Source organism: Halichoeres trimaculatus, unplaced genomic scaffold, assembly GCF_033239565.1.
Source record: "Halichoeres trimaculatus isolate MK-OKI-2021-1 unplaced genomic scaffold, fHalTri1.1 fHalTri1_scaffold_5, whole genome shotgun sequence".
Classification (NCBI taxonomy): domain Eukaryota; kingdom Metazoa; phylum Chordata; class Actinopteri; order Labriformes; family Labridae; genus Halichoeres; species Halichoeres trimaculatus.
In genome coordinates, this window is record NW_027437183.1 from 14,200,738 (window position 1) to 14,208,312 (window position 7,575).

At 38.0% G+C, this 7,575-nt stretch overlaps 1 protein-coding gene across 1 annotated transcript in view; it reads right to left on the reverse strand.

The window, feature by feature from the left end:
* Window positions 1-5,997, reverse strand: part of rnf180a (ring finger protein 180a) — a 97,928-nt gene extending 91,931 nt beyond the window's left edge. Inside the window, exon 1 of the mRNA XM_074670214.1 lies at window positions 5,790-5,997. The gene's annotated coding sequence lies outside the window, so the exon portion shown is untranslated. The remainder of the gene's footprint in view (window positions 1-5,789) is intronic.
* Between the last annotated feature and the right edge of the window lie 1,578 nt (window positions 5,998-7,575).

Sequence of the window (7,575 nt, forward strand, 5' to 3'; positions counted from 1 at the left end):
ACTTGTTGCAAAGGGAAGTCAAATTCAAACCCTCGCTCACAGCAGTTCTTACCACTCGAGCATCCTACCCTTAAAAATTCAGGAAGATTCATTCACATATAAGTCAGTGTATCTTCAACTGGATCAATGAAACCAAATCCCACAATCAACCCATTTTGACCAGTTAGAGACTGGGTGACCACAAAATGACACAAACCAACACAAACAACAAGATCTGCATAAATTCACCAACAACCCAAAGTTCCCAACTTTATCTCCTGAGGAGAAACTGTCACTTCTCTTGGGTGAAGGACCAACAGCTCCTTGGCAGCTCAATATATCTGCTCCTGCCACAGCCTTAGGGCCTCACACACACTGTTAGAGCTTGAATACAGAGGAGATGAGTGAGTCATCCTGTTATTTAACTGTGTTAATCTGCTAACTGGATTAAGATTAACTGTGTTAAATGAATACGTTTTTTTCTACATTCATTGTGCTGTATTGGTAAATCATAACCATTTGAGTGAAATATATTCACTGACTGTTATATATCATGTGTATCACGATATAAAATATGAACTAGAAAAGCACTCAGAGCGCGCAGACCTCCACGAGCATGTGATTGTCATGCAACACTTTAGTCCTACTTTAATGTTATACTCCCTTTTCAGCAGACTGTCTGCTACAATTTGGTGTTAGTTGCAGGTTTGTGCGATAATTTGTTACCTTACAGTGTTTAAAACTATGATGACCCAGTACTTATTTCATATTCTGCATCTTAGTGCCCAGAATATTGCCAGAATCTGGACCGTCCCTTTACACCTGTCAGAAATGATGGTGACCTTGTCTTGTATTGTTTTGCAAAGCAATCTGACCATTTATCATGGAGTTACATACAATATGGTGGAAACGGCCCTATCTCACAATGATAAAGAATCCTTTAAACAATCCTGGATCCAGACAGTGATTCAGATCACCTCCAAAATTTAATCACTTCTTCCTTATCCCATTTCGAACATTTCCTGATAATATCATCAAGATCTGTTTGTTAGTATTTGAGTTATGTTGTTTATAGGGGTGGGTGCCTTTTACATTTGAAACGATACGGTACCGATTCCTTGGTACCTGGCAATTGGCACCAGTACTCAACGGTACCAATTTTGGGTACTTTTTTGCGTTTATGTGGTAAAAAATATTGATTATTTCAATAATAAAGTATTTTCAAATGTTTTCTGATACAGCATATTTATTCTCTAATACATAACCCTACAACTCTGTGTTCATGTCCAGCATGGAAAATCGCCTACTCTCCCACTCCCTCTCAGTCAAAAGGTATTTAGGTACCTAAACACGGTACCTTATGATTTTACGTGAATCAGTACTCGGTACTTTTGACAGAATTCGGTCGGTACCTATAAATGTACTTGATTTGGTACCCATCCCTGGTTGTTTACGAACAGAATGAAAAACTCTCCCAAAAACATAACCTTTGCAGAGGTAAAAATTATTGTAATGGATGTATATGGAAATATGAATTGAAATTCTAAAATTTGTTTTGTTAAATAAAATGCAGTGGCAAAAACACAACTTCATATTCATGCCAATAAAGTAATCTGAACTTAAACTTGAAAGAGCCACAGAGAGAGGAAAAGAGAAAGAGACATAGACACAGAGAGAGGGACAGAAAGAGGAATAGAGAGAGAAAGAGGAATGGGGAGAGGGACCTAGAGACAGAGGATGAGACAAATAAAGACAGAGAAAGGCTGACAGGGAGAGAGAAAGAGGAAGAGACAGATTCAAAATTTAAATGAGGCTGTGAAAATGAGAAACAGCTCATCATCATTTTTAGGATTTTCTTTGAGGGGGTGGAAAAACCTCCTCCTTTTTTCATGCAAGAAAATTGAGAACAATAAACAGTTAAGACAAAAAGCGACTGGATCCCACAACACCTTAAATGACTAATACCAAAGACAGTTCCAGGAGGAAGGTTTGCTTCACATGAAAGAAGAGAACCACTGAACTGAACTAAGCACAACCTTAAAGCTCACAACTCCAAAGCTGGGATAGCACAGATCCCTGAAAGAGAACAGCTGCTTTAATAGCAGGGCATAAACACCAGCTCTCTGTGAAGTATAATCCACCAACATGTTTGTGACACAAAGATGAAGAACTCATACTGACATGTTAATCTGCACCAATACTAAAAGAGGAAAAAAAGACATTTAAGCATCTCACATTCCTTTTGTGTGATGTATATCAAACAGGCAGCATCCAGAGCCAGGGTGTCACGAATAAAACAGTAGGGATGCACAATATTATCGGCACACTATCGGTATCGGCTGATAAAAGCTTAAAAACACGTTTATCGGTATCGGCAGATATGAAAATTTCTGCCCATATGCACAGCCGATATTATTATTATTATTATTATTATTATTTTTTTTTTTTTTTATTATCATTATTATTATTTTTTCTATTATTATTATTTTCCATCTGAAAAATAAGCTCCTTAAATAAAATGTAGCACTTCAATTATTTGCACTGCAGAGCTCTGTGTCTGTCACCAGGTTGTTACAGTAGCTCTAAAATAATCAAATGCAACTTGGTTATGTTTAAAAATGCATTGTACATTTAAAGTTCATGTGATCTAAAGAAATTATTTTTCTGTATTTCAATACTGAATGTCTGGATTAAAAAATAATACATTTCTTATTTATGGTAAAATCAAATGTTTTTTTGTCTTGTTTTATGTGTGTTTCTTAAACAAATAAGACCGTCACAATAAGAGTAACAGATAAATTCCAGTACAGGATAGACTTAGCTTTCTATACAGTGAAAAAAACAAACAAACAAACAAACTTGTGATTATCGGTATCGGTATCGACCAAAGGGGTTTCGACATATCGGCATATCGGATATCAGCAAAAATCCAATATCGTGCATCCCTATAAAACAGCTACTGGTTAATTTTTTTTCCTGAGCATGTAAATCCCCTACAATCCAAAACTAAAATCATGGTAGATCTCGATCAGCACCCCTCAAGATTCCTGACACAGAGCATGAAAGGGGCAAGAAGAAACCCACAGTCTTATGGATTCTGTTCACTTCACAGTGGATAAAAATGGAAGGTTACCCTGCTGTTATTTTTCTACTAAAGACTATGAGCCTTCTCATCAGACAGCACACCACTTACCAGGACAAGAATTACAATGCATGAGTTCTACTTTAATATCATCATCATAGTGGACCAGGACACAGCTTGGATGCGCCTTATCTCTAAAAACATGAATAATATTTATAGATGTAACCATTTAATCCCTTTCCAGGCAGGAAAAATTATGACAGTGTTCCCATCCAATATTAATCAGCCACCAGCAGAGAGAGACAGAGATTGAGCACGATAGAGAGGTCGAAGGGAGAGCTGCGAAGAGGATGTGGTTAGTGTATGCCTGTGAGAGTGAGTCTGTGGGGGCGAGTAATGATGATTTTACACTCCCTGTACACTGCTTTCTGATCACACACTCCACCAACAAGTACTTCAGCGAACCTAGAACCTCAGTGTGAAACATCTGTCAAGAGGAAGACCGCGTGATTATCAGCAGCAACATCAAACAAGAACCCACAGCCATCAACCCTTCAGCCCCCAAGTTAAACAACTCACCCTCCCTATTCAGTGTTGTGAAAAATTTATGACAAGTTAATCCTGGTTTTTAATGGATTCAATCAGCTAATTACCATCAACACACGCAGGTACACTCATAATGAAGACGAGAGAAAGCTCTATTTTGAGTACAAACACTCTCTCAGCTCTCTTGTCACAGCTGCAGCAGCTGCGTGAAACTCAAAAGTAGATTAACAATCTGCTGACCTGCTGTTTTCAACACAGCGTACACACAATAACAGTAACATCTCTGAGGCAGGATTCAGTCTACTGCAAGACAATTCTAATGTACATTCATAAAGCTTATATTTCAATTCTGCTAGAGGTATTCATTCAACTTCATGGGGACTTGCTTGCAATGGTTTTGATTTTATCATCGAACGTTCCAGCAACTGTGTCTCCAAGACCGCTGGATAAGTCAATGCTCGAGGGAAATTTCCTGCCTGATGTAAACATGGTTGAGGAGCAAAGCTGGTCTGTTGTCATTTTGGTACGGTGTCGAACAGAAAATGGTAATTACTGAACCTTTATCAATTGTTTTTATATCATACACAAGTATACGATGGATGGATTTGGGTGTGATGAGAAAATAATCCTTTGACAGATTCTGAAATGGTTTTTGATGTCCACAGCTGAAGTCATGCCACAACGCTACTCTGCAAACTTGTTTTCCTAATTCTGATAGTGGCTGCATTCACATGCAGTTGGTAACCCTTTCATATTCAGAATACTACCAAAAACCCTTTTGAAAACCCTGAATATGCTCATATTCCAGTTTTAAAAACTCAAAAAACACTCCAGGTTACTACTTTTCTAACCCAAATATTTGGTCATGTATTCGCCTATTAGATAACCCCACCAAAAGGAACAATTTGTGTTCTGCACATGATCTGTTTGCAAAAAATATTGGTCTTTTGAGTGCAAGAAGTCTGTTGTGCTGCTGCTGTTGTTGTTTTTGCTTTGGATACAGCAAGATGAAGCGGAAATGACGCACATTGCGTCATGATGTTCTGTTGTCCGTGCGTTGCTGTTTTAGACGGCGTACCTAGTAAAAAGGAATAACTTTGATTGCTCACGCATGTAAACGGATTATTCTGAATGTATCAGAAACTGGAATACCGGCCTTAACCTGAATACTGACAGCATGTAAACGTAGCCGGTGATATCAAACTAAATCAAAGGTTGTAGCACTTATTGTATGCTGAAGGTGCATGAAATTAAAGAGGGGTTATCATACTTTCCCATGTTTTCATATAAAGTAACGATGTTGGATGTTGATACTTAACATGTTCAGATTTTCAAGGTTTTCAAAAGGCAAAATAGCACAAGATCTTGGTGAGGCTTGCTGAAACAATGAAGTCACCGCATAACCGAAGTCATCTTTTAACTGATTAATAACATGTTTGAGAAGTCTGCCCATAGCTCTTCCCTCCACGAGCATCCAGAGGGCTGACCAATCAGAGTGAAGGGGGTTTGTGGAGTGGGGGATCATAAAGAGACAGCAGCTTATACAAAGGGTATCAGACAGAAACTGAAATAATGGCAGGAGAAAAATAGTTAATTTTGAGCTGTAAAGCTACTAGGGTACCAGTGGGATATTTTAAAGCCTTAAAAAAATCACAATACCCCTCTTTAAGCTTAGGTAAAAGCTTTAAGAGGTCACAGTAGTTTGCTGACACTATCTGGAAGTTTGTCAGTATAGATTTAGTCTGCTGTCAGCATGGAATCTAAGTGTAAAAGAAGGTTATGAGGCACATGGTATCATGAAGCTGGTAGAAAGGAGATGGGGATGCTACCAGGGATCTGAAAGCCTTAAAACTAGGCAATAATCCAGTAAACAACCTAATTTCACCACAGCTGTGTATTTGCAAGGCTAAGGAAGCTCAGAAACCATAAAAGGTAAACAATCTGCTCTCTTGCTCTCCTGAGCAGGTGGGTAAATGTAGCGAACAAGGAAACTAAAAAACATCTGAACTTCTCATCACCTCAAAAAGAAAGCCAAACTACATTAGTGTCTCCAAAAGACACGTGAATGTATGAAAAACAATACAAGCTGTTGAGCCAGGTATGGCCTGAACAGACAGGTGCCTTGACTCTCAAGTCTGCAATGCTACCAACTACCAAGCTGAATGAAAACTTAGCAACTTACCAAACAAAAGTTTTCCTCCTCTCTCCACAGGAAGCAGGACTCCGCAAAGGTAATTCCTCCTTGTACTCTGTGTCATATCAGCAAACTCAAGTTACCACTGAATGATATTAGGTCAACTCAATAATAATTATTCTTTCTAACTATCTGTCGTTAGTTCAAAACACCATCAATCTGCGTAAGAACGCATTATGCAGTACGGTGAGTGCGGAGGAATACAGACGTTATTAGGTTCAAAAACGTAGTGCTTGAGAAAGAGCTGTCTGACGGCAGGGCTATTCCGCGAAATTGTTACAAAATAGTGCGAATATCTGACGTAATAATAAGTTGGTCCACTGCGGGTAGGAAATTGAGGTTTAGTCAATTTTTAATGAAAATATTTTAACTAACAAGCATAAAGGCACAAATAGGCCAAAAAGTAGGGGCATACATTTAATTTCTATAAAACCCAACCATTGTTTTTGTACTATAATTTACAGGGGCCTTAAGTAACTTTATTTTCTATGTCCACAGTATCTGACCCCCTTTTAGAAAATCCTTTTTTTTTTAATCCATATATTCTCCAAACCACTTTGAGGTCCAAGACTCCACCACACGATTGACCTTAGTGTTGTGCAATTTATTTCTAGGCTGTGTAAACACACTTTAACGAAAATAACAACAGAGACAAAAGAGGCAGCAGAAAGTGTTGAGATGGCACAGGAATTTTTAATAGACCATGTGTGAATATGTTGCCATCTTTCCCCTGCATAAAGGCAGCTGTTGCTCAGTACTCATAGGGAGGTAGCACCATCATGGATGAGACTGTTGAATCCTACCATAAAGAGCAGAAACATTGTCAAACATAAAATATATAAATCTGTATTTTTATTCATTTATTTATTTGGTTGTATAAATTTTCACAAAGTATTCTTAAATATATTTTTATGCTATCCTCAAATTTAAATGTAGGTTTTTATTTATCTACTGATCTTTCCATTTTCTGTATTTTATCATTCCTTTGTGTACCTTTACTAGTCTTTAATTCACTTCTCTCCAGATTACATTAATGCTACCCCATTCAAACACACACACATGAACTCTAACGACTTTGTATGTACATTATCACACAATCAGTCCTATGTCTTTCACATTCAATGCTCCGGGGAAAAGACAGCTCTAGTTTTCCTTTGCATGTGTTCTCCTTTATTCACCTTGCACTGAGTGCCATTAAACAGTGAATACCCGATAAGAGGACATTTAGTTTTATAATACCACTGATAAGAGGCTGTTGGAGTCCTTTTAGATACAGGCCTTATCTAGTTTCCTTTATGGCTACCGCTTATCGATGATTCCTTTCCAGACATTTCAGGGGATTAGACCAGATTTACGTTTGGATTATTTCTCTACCGGAATCCATCCGTTTACACCATCATGTCAGGGATGATATGATAACACTGGCAGCCTGCAACATTTATTTGTGGGGTCCTCTTAAAGTGAACACTGGTTCTTTGACTCTATGATGACAAATCACAGAGGACAACTTGAAGACCTCACGTAGTCCTTTTAGCTTTTGTAAAAAACTTCAGGGTCCAGAAGGTGCTGATAAGATGGGACCTTTTTATAATCTGGAGTTTCTCAGATGAAAAATGGTCTGACCTAAGGAAAGCTGAATAAATAAGTCCTTTATTTATCTATTTCAGGTTATCAATAGAAATGTGGTTTCATGTCCTCTTTACTGGGCTGTGCTTGATTCAACATCTACTATCTGAATGTGAACAAATTCTAAGTATCTTCCTATACCTCCCTC